The 15,038-nt window shown below is 48.6% G+C and overlaps 1 protein-coding gene across 1 annotated transcript in view; it reads right to left on the bottom strand.

Annotated features, from left to right (window-relative positions):
* Positions 1–7,607, bottom strand: part of LIMD1 (LIM domain containing 1) — an 85,105-nt gene extending 77,498 nt beyond the window's left edge. Inside the window, exon 1 of the mRNA XM_060109661.1 lies at positions 7,411–7,607. The gene's annotated coding sequence lies outside the window, so the exon portion shown is untranslated. The remainder of the gene's footprint in view (positions 1–7,410) is intronic.
* Positions 7,608–15,038: the final 7,431 nt, after the last annotated feature.

The raw sequence follows: 15,038 nt of genomic DNA, 5'->3' as shown, positions 1-15,038 counted from the left end.
CTGCTTAGTCTGCTCCGGTCGCAGTGATTTCCCTGCCGCTCCTCGCCCACCCCTTACCATGCATTCATTCATTCACCAAACAAACATTGCTGGGCACCTCTGATGCCCTGGGCCCTTTTTCAGGTGCTGGGGATGTGGCAGACAGCTGAACAAATTAGCAGACATCACTGTCCTATTTGGACTTACATCCCAGTAGGGGGGCGGAGTAGATAATCAACAAAATGGATACATGCCTTATAGAGGGTATTAGCAAGTGATGAGAGCTACAGAGAAAAATGAAGCTGGGAAGAGGACATATGGAGGGGGTGCCGTTTTCAATACAATGGTCAGGGAAGGTCTCCCTGAGAAAGTGACACCTGAGCAAAGACTTGGAGAAGAGCACAAGGAAGGAGAGAGGTTAGAGACAGGCAGCCATCTGAACAGCTCTTCCCAAGAGTTTTGTTGGGTAAAGTGGAATGGAGGGAAAAGTGCCACTAAGAGAGAGTTTAAAAAAAAATTTTTTTTTTAATACGGGAAATGGTACTGCCTGTTTCTATGCAGATGTGAATGAGGTAGTGGCCGGGGAAAGGATTGCTAATATAGGAGAGAGAGAGGAGGATGTGGGGAGTGGCATGCCTGAGAAGCAAAGGGGTGCTGGGCTCCCCTGCACATTTCTTCCATGGTAGTAAAGAGCAAGGATTTGAGCAATAATCTGATTGGTAAGTGTGTAAGGTGTTGGCATCTTGGAGTGGTAGGTAGCTTTTCTGATTAATTTCCTCAGCGGGATAGGAGGTAAAGAGAGTTAGCTGAGAGTGAGGCCAGGGAGTTGTTGCTGGGAACTGGCCGTCTAGGGGAATGAGAGAGTGAATGGGCTGGAGAAGCATTTGTGATGGAAGCATGAAGCTTCCTCTATGCTCCCCACCCCAGATCCTGGGCCTGAACTGCTACGAGGCCAGCCAGCATGGGGCACGTGTCTCTCCAGAGGAGGTTCAGCTGCACGGATGTGGGTGTGGAGTAGGTGGAGAATTGGGTCTAACCAGGGCTGGCTTTTGCCAAGTGAGTGCAGCGTAACTAGAGTGGGCAAGAGAGTTGCGGTCTCTCTGCCTAGAACCTGCTCCCCAGATATCCCCGTGACTCCTTCACTTACAGTCCTCAGGTCTCCACTCAACACTCACTCCCCTGGGAAGTCTGGATGCCCCTCTATCCATCCCCATCCCTACCTGCCACCGCAGTGAACGGCTGTCTCCTCATCAGGATGCCAACTTCACAAGGCCACACATCTTTGCACATTATGTTCATCGCTATATCCCAGGAATCTAGAACAGTGCCTGGCACTGTTCCCCAAATGCTTGGTAAGTGAATGCATGAGCCACATCAAAAAAGGGAGTACAAATGTTACCATCTATAGGTGGAGAGACTTAATTGGACTTAATGGTGACCCAGATTCAGAGAAGCAAAAAAAGGAGGCTGTATTATTACTCTTGTAACTATATGTCACTGCAAACCTTCTGCAGATCTTGTTTGATTACCTTGTACCAAATATTTGATCTGCATCGCATATCATATATCTTGCTAGTCAAGAGTATGACTACATAGAATTGTAGGTGTGTGTGTTTGAAAGTATAAAGGATATTGGACTTAAGAATATCTGTTTGCATGCATACATATGTTTTTATATGTGTGTATAAAGAATTATTGACTAAACGGCATTTGAAAAACACTCATCCAATAGGCTGTAGGCAGTAAACGGTGCTTAGACAGCCTATGAGTTACCAGGGGGCCCAGGAGGCAAAGGGCTCCCGTCTTTGGACAGAGCCCTGCTTATTTTGCAGTTAACTGAAAGGGCCTCTCTGTCACTTTTGCTTGGCTACAGGGAATGTCCCTGCACACAATGCTGTGTGTGTCCTAAAGCTGGAGGGCTACTTCAGGGAGAGCTCTGAAAAGAATCTTTGTATTTCAGCCAGGCAAATGGATGAAGAAATAAGAACCCAGGTTCCTTTGGGCTCTTTCCATCCCACCAATGCCTCAAACAGGCCAGGAAGCCCCCCTGGTCCTTCCAAATCTGTTTCCTGAGCCTTAGGCTTTTCTGGTCCCAAGTTTCACTGTGGAATTGTCCCATGAATGGAGAGAAGCAGCTGCGATGAAGGCCCTTTCCTGGTGCTTCTAACGAGGCTTTGTCTCATGATTGTCTCCCCTGGAAAGCTGCCCGGGCCAGACCCAGATTTAGGACCATGACCTTGCTCTGTGTGTGTAGCCCCTGCCAGGCTACTGGAGCCCACCCTTCCCCAGTCTCAGTCCCACACCCTGGGCCTCCCGCCACACGGGAAAACCAGCTGCAGGCATGTGCCAGCCACAGGGCCCCACGTGGCTCCCCACACACCCACGGGGAGGGAGGCTGCCCCCTGGCCCTGGCCCAACCCCTCCCGGGCCATCTGCTCAGAGATCAGTGGAATATGTTTAACAGAACAATGAACTGGAATGAGTTTTGAATCAGCACCAATTTTCTGCTTACTTTTTTTTTTAAAGTAATACATGTATATGGCTTAAAATTCAAAGGGTGCAAATGAGCACCCAGTGGAAAAAGGAGTCCCTCCTGCCCCTGAGCCCCACTGCCCCTCCAGAGACAACCACCGGCATGTTACCGAAGTACACAGGCACGTGCATTTCTTTTTCTTAACACAGAAAGTAAAAGCGCACTGCCTCTTGCTTTTTGCATTTAACAATGCTCTTGGAAATCTTTTCATATCATTTCACATGCAGCTGCCTCATTCTTTCAGAGGGCTAATATTTCTGTCTTTGGGTGAGTCATGGATTTCTTAACCAGTCTCCTATTCACAGAAATCTAGGCTGTTTCCAGGCTTTTGCTATTACGTATTCTGTGGCCATGACTGACTTATAAACCATACCACACCTGTGCAAGCATAGCCGTGGGATAAACACCCACGAGGTAGGTATATTCTTGAGAACTCCACCATGCTGCCTGGATTTCTTCATCGACAACAAGGAGCTCTGCCTTGTTTTCTGCTTGTTGCCATCTCACTGGGGTCAGGGTTAGAACCGTTGATGAGTCATAACAAGAACGATTATTAAAAGCGTCATAGCACCTACGCTTTGCCCAGCACCATTCTCTGTATTCTACATATTACAGTGTTGAATCCTCCCAAGAGCTCATGAGATAGTTTCTATTATCCCCTCCTTTATACAGGTGAGGAAATTGAGGCACAGAGGAGGTAAGGAACTTGCCTGAAATTCCACAGCTAGGAGGCATCTGGGATCGGAACCCAGGCAGCCCGGCTCTGTGCCACATCACCTCTCATAACAAAATCACCTAAGAAATCACGTGGCTACTGAAGCTGCTTCCAGGGTGTGTATATCAGTGGGTGCTTGCCTGCAAAGCCTGAATGGGAACTGTCTTCTGTTCCCAACACCCTGTGTGTCTAGAGGGAGGGCTGGATTAACCTGTAAGCTCTGTGGCTGTAGGAACCAGCTCTGCCTTGTTTACCTTGGTACCTTGCATACTGCTCATTAGTTACAGTTGAATGAATACTACCCTGAATAACAATAATGCTAGTAATAGCTGATATTTATGGAGAACCAGCTAAGAGTTTGCCATAAATTATCTCATTTAATCCTCACAACAGCTCTCTGAAATAAATTCCATTATACTTCCATTTTACAGATGGAGAAACAGAGGCTCACAGAGGTTAAGTAAATTGCCCAAGGATGCACAGCTGGTAAGTAGATGAGTTGGGATTTGATCCCTGGATGTCTGCTCTCTACCTCGAGTGATTTTTTTTTTTTTTTTTTTTTTGCGGTACGCGGGCCTCTCACTGTTGTGGCCTCTCCCGTTGCAGAGCACAGGCTCCGCGGCCATGGCTCACGGGCCCAGCTGCTCCGCGGCATGTGGGATCTTCCCGGATCGGGGCACGAACCCGTGTCCCCTGAATTGGCAGGCGGACTCTCAACCACTGCGCCACCAGGGAAGCCCCCTCGAGTGATTTTTGAATGATGTCAGTCTGCACCTAAGTCTGTGAATCCACGAATTTCCCACCTAGAATTGACCTCCACTGGGTGCAGCCTGAAGATAATAACCACACGTCCTTTTTAAAAAATTAAATAAACTTAATTTTTAGAGCCGTTTTAAGTTGAGTGGAAAGTACACTTTTGTGTACTCAGAAGTACAATTTTTAATTTCATAGAAATATTGAGTGACAAATACAGAGATTTCCTATATGCCTCCTGACCCTACACACATAGCCTCCTCCACCATCGACATCCTGCACCAGAGTGGTGTATGTGTTACAGTCAATGAACTTATGTTAACACATCATTATCACCCAAAGTCCATAGTTTACATGAAGGCTCAGTCTTGGTGTTGCACATTCTATGGGCTTGGACAAATGTAAAAGGATGTGCGTCCACCATTATAGTATCATACAGAGTAGTTTCACTGCTCTAAAACTCCTCTGCCAACACATCTCTCCCTCTTCCCTAACCCCTGAAAACCACTGATCTTTTTCTGTCTCCATAGTTTTGCATTTTCCAGAATGTCATATAGTTGGAATCATATAGTATGTAGCCTTTCCAGATTGGCTCCTTCCTTTAGTAAATCCTTCATGTCTTTTCACGCTTTAGGGTAAATAGGCTATAGTTTGTATTTGTGGGGAGGAAAGGCCAATAAAGTTTAAAGATAGAAAAAAGAAGGATAGCTAAAAATTAAACCATTGAGTCTCTGGTCCACCTGAAAAAAATCATGCAGAACAGAAGCAGAAGGTGGTCTACCAAAGGGCTGCCAAAGGGGGCTGTCAGCCCTTCACACAGCGCCCCAGGCTCACACTTTCATCTCTGTCTTGAAGTGAAGGCAAACAGAGAAGCACCAAGATTGAACTAAGAAGACATTTATCACACAGCTTCATGCCTCTGTCCCTTTACCAGCCACATTGCCCATACTGGGTACAAGGAACTCATTAAAAAAAAAAAATCCTGGAGGGGAGGGATAAATTAGGAGACAAGGACCTACTGTATAGCACAGGGAACTCTACTCAACACTCTGTAATAACCTATATGGGAAAAGAATCTGAAAAAGAATAGATGTATGTATAATGTCTGAGTCAGGCTGCTGTACACCTAAAACAAACACAACATTGTAAATCAACTATACTCCAATTAAAAAAAAATCCTGTAATCATGCTATGTGTGGAAGTTTTGTGTGAGTTTGAGCATGTTAAACATACTATTTAGTTAAATGTAAATATTTAAAATATGCCACAAACTTTGAACTCTATTTTGAGGCTGTTTGTTTTCAAATATACTGGGAGTCTCAACGAATCAAAGCAGCCAGGACCTTTCTTGACCCTTAAGAGGCCTCATCTGCTTGGGATCTGGGAAAAAAGGAGCTAAAAAAGAGTGTGTCTCTGTTATCCAGCCCTGTTCCCGCAGAGAGGATCCAGAATGCTGGAACAGAATGACGAAGGATTTGGGGTATAGCATGGGGCTCCAGTGGGGACAGAGAGGGTACACCCAGCCCACCCAGGGTTGGCCCTCTGCTCTGAACGCTCCAAAAGTTCTGTTGCTGCTGCTAAGCATCCTGTCTTCTTTGTGAGACAGGAGATCAACTGTTGTAGGTTAATGAAATGCAATTTTTAAAAAAATTTATTTATTTTATTTATGGCTGCATTGAGTCATCGTTGCCGTGTGCAGGCTTTCTCTAGCTGTGGTGAGCAGGGGCTACTCGTCATTGCGGTGCATGGGATTCTCATTGCCGTGGCTTCTCTTGTTGTGGAGCAGGGGCTGTAGGTGCACGGGCTTCAGTAGTTGTGGCTCAAGGACCCTAGAGCACAGGCTCAGTAGTAGTGGTGCACAGGCTTAGTTGCTCCGTGGCATGTGGGATCTTCCCGGACCAGGGCTCGAACCCGTGTCCCCTGCCTTGGCAGGTGGACTCTTAACCACTGCGCCACCAGGGAGGCCCCGAAACGCAAGTTTTGTTAAGCAAATGAATTTCGTGATCAGGGGCTTCAAATCTGCAGAGCGTATGTGAATATAAAGATATCATCTTTATATGTATTTGTGTTTCATGTAAAAGGAAACATGTTTTCTGATGCCAAAAATAATTTAATTGACAAAATTTGGGAAAGCGTGGAAAGTACATAGAAGAATATCAAAGCCAGCCCCCTGGGCAGCAAAAGCCAAGACAGAGTTAAAGTGCAAATGATTAATTCAAATATCACCTGTGAAATTAAAAGGGGTGAGGGACCAGGAGTGGGTGGGAGAGCCCACAGACTGTGATGCAGGTCTAACACCTGTGAGGGCAAAGGGAGAAGGAAGGAGGATTGGGCAGGAAGAGCCTCAGACTGCAGTGAGCTCTGGGAGAGTTTTGGCCAACCCAACGTAAAGCTCCAGCACAAAGATTGCCTAGAAGAGTCTCATGCTAGGCAGGAATGACCAAGCCGGGGTACTCCACCACACTTAGTCATTGGCTGTGGCTGCCAGGAGACAGTGTTGCCTTGGCTCCAATGTTGCAGCTGGAGGCTCTCAGCTAACTACCTCCTCTTGGCAGGTTCTCTCTTAAAGGGAGAGCTGACCATATGTACGTGTATGAATGTGAATATATGTGTGTGTATGTAAATTATTTTTGTTTTACAAAATTGTGATCGTATTGTACAGACTACTTGGTAGTCTGAATTTTTTCTACTCAGTTTATGCCACTGAGTACACTGAGACATATCATTAAATGATTCTTTCAAATCATAATTCATTAAATGGAGCTTCTGCGAATCCACCAGTTTTCTGAAATGATGTGCTAAATTTCGTGACAGTGTATTTATGAGCATTCTCCCAAGGACAGGGCTGGTAGTTTTCCTCACATCCTCTAAGGGGTCCAAAAAGGTTAAGACCCACAATCTAAAACATTATTTATGGCAGTGATATACTATGATTTGTGAAACCGGTTCCCTACCATTGAGTGGTTTCCAATTCTCGGCTATGGTGAACATCGATGTTCATAAATCTTAGTATATGACTATTCCCTTGGGATAAATTCCTACACAGGCAATGCTGAGTCAGAAGGCATGTGCCTCATCTTCAAGGCTTTTGATATTATTGCCAAATACACCAATGCCTGGGAATAGAGAGCCTTGGGCAGATGATAAGAAAATCCTGGTTGCCATAACTTTTTTATCCCTTTTATCTTCTCCAGTGGTGGACATTATTATCCTCATTTTACTGATGAGCTCACTGAGTCTCAGAGAGGTTAAGTGATAAGTCCAGGGTCACACTGGGATCTGTCTGGTTCTAGAGGAGCCAGACTACAGGGGACTTTTTCATAAAGAGCCCCATTATTTAACCATCCATAGGCTGAATCTTCAAATACTTCCCCTCTGAATTATTTATGATTCTTTTGCTTGCAAGTGACAAGGGCCCATCTCAACCTACCTTAAGAATAAGGAAGCTGACAGCAGGATATGTCATGGTGCATAAGGCCCGGAATGCGGGTGATGCTGGGTGTGTGAAGGATGGTGCTCAGTCAGGGCGCTGCCTCAGCCCTCTCCTCTCTGCTCACCATGGCCACGCCATTGGCTTCTCTGGCTGCATGATGACCACCCCCAACGCTCAGGTCCCGCCTGTTGGAGTCCAGAGAGTTGGGAGATTGACTCTGCTTTTTCTGTCTCAAACCCAAATTCCTGGGAAGGAACTCTGACTGGCCGGGTTAAGTCAGGTGATTCCCCCTCTCAGTCACTGCTGCCAAGGGAGGAGGTGGGGCAGAGGGTGGAGTTGCCCTGTATTAACAAGAGCTCCGTACACTAAGTAGTCACCACAAGCAAGGAAGGGAAATGCCATGACCGCTACGGTTTTGCTTTAGAAGAAGAAGAATAGGATTTTTCATGGCCCCTCTTCGGCTCATGGAGATAGTCTTCAGGGAGAAAAGCACATGCCTTTGACCCTGGGCTCCACCTACAAGTGTGGTAGGAGATCTGTGGCGCTGCAAGAGAACAGGTGTCATTTATTTGTTCAGCCAATTCTTTGTGGTACTAACAGTGAGGCCCTGGAGCAGATGAAAATCATCAGTTAGCCTTTTGGTTATTAGCCTGCCACCCCCCTTCCCCCAAAACACACATGCGGCTCAGTCCAAAAGGAAGAGCTTAAGTAAAGGGGGAGATGAAAGTTCTCTGTACAATAAAGGCACAGGCATTTTCAGGGAGCCTGTTAGGGAGAATATTTAAGGGGAAACCTGGAAAAGCCAGATACTGGGGGAGCATTTTTGCAGAGGAAAAGCAGCTCCCAGTTCTGGGGCAGCAAGGCCAGTGTGGCTGGAGTGCAGGGAGCACTGGGGGAGAGGGGGCATTGAGACCAGCAGGGCTGGGACAGGGAGGGGGCTCTCAATGGCCCACCGCTGGGTTTGGCCCTGGGGACTGTTAAGGCAAGTACGTGATTTGAGCTAAGCTCTGAAAAGATCAGCACAGCTGCCATGTTAAGAATAGACTTGGGAGTGGGATTGGTGCCAAGGGTAGGCACCGGGAGATGGGTGAGAAGGCGAGGCTGTTGTAGGGCCGGTGAGGGGATGGCACTAAGATCAGGGAGATGGCCAGTGGACGGACTCGAGATACCTAGAGATTGTGGATGGATACGTGGGAGGCAAGAAAATGGGGAGAATCAAGGATAATTCCTAAGTTTCCCATTTGCGCAATTGGATGGTTGGGCGATGGGTGACGGGTCATTTACTGAAAGGGAGCAGACTTGGAGAGAAACAGGGTTGGAGGGAGAAATCAAGAGGAGAGGCAAAGAAGCCAGCTGAGCGGCCAGAAAAGCGGTCTGGCTGGACATTAGATTTGGTGTCATTGGTGTTTGAAGCCGTGAGGCTGAGTGAGCTCACCTGGGCAGGGGGTGTAGCTAGAGAAGAACAGAGGGCCCAGGACCGAGTCCTGAAGAGCTCAAAGAGAGGGAAGAGCCAGAAAACGAGCCTAAGGCAGAGCAGCCAGGGAGGTACCAGGAGAAGAAAGAGTGTGTGACATTAAGAGGAGGGTCAATCCCTGTTGTGGGTTTGCACCATGGAGGTCACTGGGGGGGCAGTTTCCGTGGGGAGGGCCATGGCTTCCCTGGTGTCATGGGAACAGAGGCTGGATCTATTTCACTTGGGTGATATGGAAGTGGGTGACTCCACGCCAGAGGACTTGGGGACCTTTGTGCTGTTTGTAGAGCAACATGAAAAAGAGAAAAGTGCCTGTGACATTTTCATCAACCAACATGGTTGGGGTGTGAGCTGTGAGGGCAGCCTGCAGAACGCCCTCGGAGCTGCTAGAGGAACTGTGAACTGAGGACCTGGGTGTGAAGCCGCTCCCCATCTGCTACCTGGGAGGAGAAGTGCCCTGCCACATGGGGAACGTGAGCCCTACAGACAGGAAGGAGGATCACCCTGTTTATTTCTGCCTGATTTCACATCCGCTGACGTCTTCACACCCACCCTCCTCCTCTTCTTTGAGCCTCAACGGTTGAGGAGCTAAAAATGTACCCTTGAGGCCAAAGCTATGCCTTACGCTTGGTCAATTCAGCACAACCAGTCTACTGGGGAACTCAAAATGCAAAATACTGAGAAGTAAAAATGCTCACAATCCTCTAAACCTGTAAAAAAAACAACCCCCAAAGATGGAAAAGATGTGCTCCATGCCCTCCGAGCACTGTGACCATAAGACGCAGTGGGTGTCCACAGGGCGCCCACCACATCTGAGGGACTATTTTTTTCTTGTCAAAATAAATAGGCCTTTTGTGTTGAAAATGATTTCACAGTTTCATTTCCTTCAAGGGCATCCTGCCCTCATTGACGTGAAAATGCCTCATGGAAACTCCTGCTGCGGGCTGGCTGTCATGGGTGACCTTCAGGGCGCCTGGGCCCCCCTCCTGCAGCCCCCACCCACTTGAGAGCTGACCTACCTGGGATCCCCCAGACCCCAGGCTTCTTCCCCTGGTAGGGTCTGAGCTTATGGCAGGGCTGGGAGAGAACTGCTGGCCCTTGGGACCCCCTGGTAGGCCCTCCAATCTCCAACTGTGGGGAGCACGATTGCCTGATGCCAGGCTCTGAACCCAGGTGTGCTGAGGCTACATGTCCCATGGGCTGCTCCCAGCCCCTGGCTGAGCTTGGTGGGGACAAATGCTAAGACAGGCCTGTTCCTGGGAGATGCAGGACTCCTCCAACAGGCAACTTTGGCCTGGGGAAGACCTTTCTTCTCCCTTCCTTCTCTCCTTCCCAGGTGTCAACCAGCATCTCCTTCTCCCAGCCTCCCGCGTCTCCCTCCCCATCCCCTGCGCAGGCTTGGAATCTCATCTTGGTATTTGCGTCTCAGAGGATCCAAGTTACCACACCTGGAGCTTCCAGAAATTGATGGGAGGGCAGCAAACAGCCCCAGTGTTCATGGCCTGGAGGGCAAGGTCAGTCTTATGCCACAGTCTGTCTCTAACTGGGGTCATCCCTCTGTCCCGTTCTTTTTTTTTTTTTTTTGAGTTCCTTATATATATATTTTTTTAAATTTACTTATTTTATTTATTTATTTTTGGCTGTGGTGGGTCTTCGTTGCTGCGTGACAGCTTTCTCTAGTTGTAGCGAGCGGGGGCTCCTCTTCGTTGCAGCGCGTGGGCTTCTCATTGCGGTCGGTGGCTTCTCTTGTTGTGGAGCATGGGCTTTAGGCGTGTGGGCTTTAGTAGTTGTGGCACGCAGGCCCAGTAGTTGTGGCGCATGGACTTAGTTGCCCTGCGGCATATGGGATCTTCCCAGGCCAGGGCTCGAACCCATGTCCCCTGCATTGGCAGGCGGATTCTTAACCACTGCGCCACCAGGGAAGTCCCCTCTGTCCCCTTCTGAAGAGACAGATTCCCTCATGAGAGGTGCACGTGGCATCCCCATGCCTTTGTGGTGCCTGCTGCGGAGCGCTGACACTGAGCTCCAGCCTGTCTTAATTCACGTCCGCCCAAGTCACTGAGTGTCCCCATGATGGGCACCTCAGTGAGCTGGTGATTCCCATGTTCAAGTATGAGGGGACATGTGACTTCACACTGAGAAACATAAAGTGCAATGGGACGCAGTCCGCAGTCCATCCTCTTGTTTGTCAGGGAATGTGACTTCAACCAGGGATTCTGGGTGCTGGGAGATTAGATAAGAGGGATGGGAGAGGAGGAGGGAGGAGGGAGGGATGGTGAAGTAACAGCATCATTTTATTATTTACCAAGGGGAGGTGTGGGGCTGGCAGTGAGTGGAACATAGGCAGGAGGTAGAGAAATCAGATGGAAAAGAGCAGCTGAAGACCTGTACTGGGTTGAACAGTGTCCATCCCATCCCCAAGAATTCATGTCCTTCCTGGAACCTCAGAATGTGACATTATTTGGAAATAGGGGTGTTGCAGATGTCATTAGTCAAGATGATATCAAACTGGAGTAGGGCGGGCTCTAAACCCAACATGACTGGTGTCGCTATAAGAAGAGGAGAGACACAGAGAGCGAAGAGGAGAGACACAGAGAGCCAGGAGGAGATGCCATGTGGAGACAGAGGCAGAGGTTGGGACAATGCAGGGGCAAGCGAGGAATGTCAAGATTGCTGGCAGGCCTTTCTCACCTTCTGAGATGGCCCACACTCTGTCTGTGGAGTGTGTTTCTCCCAAGGCCACTCTCGCCTTCTAAGATGGCCCACGCTCTGTCTGTGGAGTTTGTTTCTCTCTAAATAAATCCACTTCTTACCTATCACTTTGTCTCTCACTGAATTCTTTCTGCGATGAGACATCAAGAACCTGAGCTTCATTAAGTCCTGAAACCACGGAACACGGGGTCGAGCCCTGGTCCAGGAAGATCCCACATGCCATGGAGCAACTAAGCCCATGCGCCACAACTACTGAGCCTGCGCTCTAGAGCCCGTGAGCCACAACTACTGAGCCCACGTGCCACAACTACTGAAGCCCATGTGCCTAGAGCCCATGCTCCGCAACAGGAGAAGCCACTGCAATGAGAAGCCCGCGCACTGCAACGAGGAGTAGCCCCCGCTCGCCACAACTAGAGAAAGCCCACATGCAGCAATGAAGACCCAACACAGACAAAAATCAATAAATTAAACAAAAAAAAGAATACCCCAATGTAAATGTCCAAATTATATGAACAGGCATATTACAGAAAAATTAACAATATGGAATGTTCACTAAGATTTAAAAAAAAATTCAAATTAGAAAAAAAAAAAGATTGCTGGCAGCCACCAGAAACTAGAAAAAGGCAAAGAAGATTCTCCCTTAGAGCCTTCAGAGAGGGCATGGCCCTGCCAACACCCCGATTTTGGACTTCTGGTCTCCAGAGCTATGAGAGAATAAATGTTTGCTGTTTAAAGCACTGAGTTTGTGGTACTTTGTTACAGCAGCCCCAGGAACTGATACTGCGGAATCTCGCAGTGAGGCAGATTGGAAAATGCACTGTCATAACAGTTCATTTCATTCATTCAACAATTATTTACTTGCACCTACTCAGTGCCTGGCCCTGTGCTAAGTGCCGGGTAGGCCGAGGGAATGAAGTAGATGTGCTCGTGGCCCCATGGAGCCTCCAGCTAACAGGAGACAGATGCACATGGGACAGTCACACAATGGATGGAGGATTACAAGTTGTAAAAAGTGCTGAGGAAGGCAAAGAACATGTTCATATGAGTGCAATCGGGCAGGAGGGACAAAGCATAGGTGAGGAGTGGGATAGTTAGGGAGGACTCTGTGAGGAGGTGACGTTTCAACCAGGAGTGTGTTGCAGGCCGAGGGGAAAAACCAGAGGAAGGGTGGCTGGGCATCTGGACTGAGCGGGTGGTGGGGCAGTGTTCACCCTCCAGGAACTGAAAGAGGGTGTGGCTGAGCTCAATGGGGAGAGGGGCGCAGCTGGGAGAGGGAGGCAGCCTCCTAGGGCTTACTGGGGCTCTGGGTTTATTCAAAATCAGTGAGAAACACTCCCAGTTAAACCTTCACCCCAGGTGGTCATGCACATGAATGAATTTTAAAATGGGGATGGGGGCCCCTGGATGAAAGGCCATGATGAAGTGTTGTCACCTCCTGGGCAGCAGTGGGTCACCTTGGCTGAAAGGGCACCCTTACATCCCTCCTTCAAGTGTGTACAAACCTCACACCAAATCTATATGGAAAAACAGGCCTACACCTGGATTCCAAATTGAGGTGAAAAGGAAGGAAAACAGGTTGGAGGGGCTGCCCTCTGCCCTTTACAGTAAAGCATCCTAACTGTCAAGTCAACCCTCTGAGGCTGGGTGGTGGCTCTGCGAGTGTGGATGCCTTACTCAGGGGCAGTGTTTAGAGAACATTCTATGGGTCTCATCTCTCTCTCAGGGCTGCCCTGGATCTCAGAGGCCCTGCTCCTCTTGCGTGTGTGGGTGTCTCTTCCCTGTATAGACAGCGGGGACCTGGGAGGAAGGTGCGAGGGCTAAGAAGCTGGTCTCCCGTGGAGGGTCACAGATGGTGGTGGCCCCAGCTCAGCAGGGCCTCTTTCCCTCTTCTGTGACTTGGCAGGAGCAGGCCAGGGCCCTGGGGGTAAGTGCCACACAGGAAAGAAGTTTGCAGCCTCTCTGGCCTCAATTGAAAGTCTCACTGTCCCATTTGGGTCTCCATTTTTATGTCTGTGTGCCTCTCATCTCTTTACTTGATAATATGTATTCATTTACCCACTCACTCATTTTTTTCAACCAATATCCATTGTAGTCAGCATTCTCGAACTGCAAACAGCATCAACCTCAAATAAATCCAGAATCCTTAACATAGCTAAACGGGCTCCCACCCACGTCTGCATGGTCCCCTGCCCTCATTCATTATGTCCTGGTCACTCAGGCCTTTCAGTTCCTCAAAGATGCTGAGAACTTTCCTACCACCTAGCATTTGCACAGGCTGTCCCCTCTGCTGGGACCACCCCACCTTCTTGTTTTCACCTGACTGACTCCACTCCCCTTCAGAAACCAGAGATCTCCCACTAGTCCTCAGCATCTCCCCTCAGTAGAAGCCAGTGTATTACCATCTCACTTTGACATCATCTTGCTGCATCTACTTCTGTCTCCTGTGGCAGGGGACTCATAACCACTCTTTGGAACCCATCATTCAGACCTGGGGTCCGCCTTTTTCTCGCAGAATGGGGAGTACCCATCCACCCTCATTTTCATCATGTGACTCTGGTATGTGTACCGATGGAAACGTTCTTGGAAACAAGTTTACAAGGTGAAACTGGGTAGGTGCCGATGTGCCATCGGTCAGTGAGGAAGGCTGTCTCTGGGTCACCTGCTGCTCACCACTACTCTTATCCAGTCCTCCACGATGGGAAGAAAGTGCCTAAGTCTTCTTTCCTTCATCAAGGGAATTCCTTAGTTACATCTAGATATGCATAAATGCTCCAAATATGCTTCTCCTCCTGTAACAACCATCCCCAAAACCTGCCCAGCAAGGTCAGTGTTGATTTCCCTGCCTTCGATTACTTTGTTGTCTCCTTTTCTTAACTGCCTGATAGAGCCGTGTCCTTCAGAAGGGCTAGGTGGATGGATCAGGGTCCTCTCTGCTCTGGGCTTGACTGCAGACCCAGTGCCAAACCCTGTTCTAAATGCCACGTTGACCCTACACCCCTCTGCTAATATGCTCCTCCAGAAGCTTGTTTGTTCATTCAAAAATATTTAGTAAGTGTTAGCTTTTGACCCAATTCACAACCACTATCTACTGATGGGAAACAGAGAGGGATGAGACACAATCCTTGTTCTTAAGGAGCCTACATGGTGACGGGATTGAGAGAGGGCAGGAGAGAGTAGAAACCCAGGTCATTCCAAAGCAATGGGGCAAAGGCATGGAGGAAGGTGCATGTGGCGGCGGTGGGGAAAGAACTCTGACGTAGCCTAGAAGTTCTGGGAAGGTTTCCTGGAGGGAAGCCTTGTAGATGAACAGTGGTTAGCCTGGTAAAGAAGAATGTCCTTTAGAAATCCAGCAGACTTCCTGGGGATGACATTCAGGATTGCCAGATCTCCTTAGCCACCTGTTCAGAGAGGTGGCTGCTAGAGGGAAGGGCCTGACACCCAT

The sequence above is a fragment of the Mesoplodon densirostris genome, chromosome 10 (genome assembly GCF_025265405.1).
Source record: "Mesoplodon densirostris isolate mMesDen1 chromosome 10, mMesDen1 primary haplotype, whole genome shotgun sequence".
NCBI lineage: Eukaryota > Metazoa > Chordata > Mammalia > Artiodactyla > Ziphiidae > Mesoplodon > Mesoplodon densirostris.
Note: the sequence above shows the minus strand (reverse complement) of the source record. Positions and strands in the feature narration are given on the sequence as shown.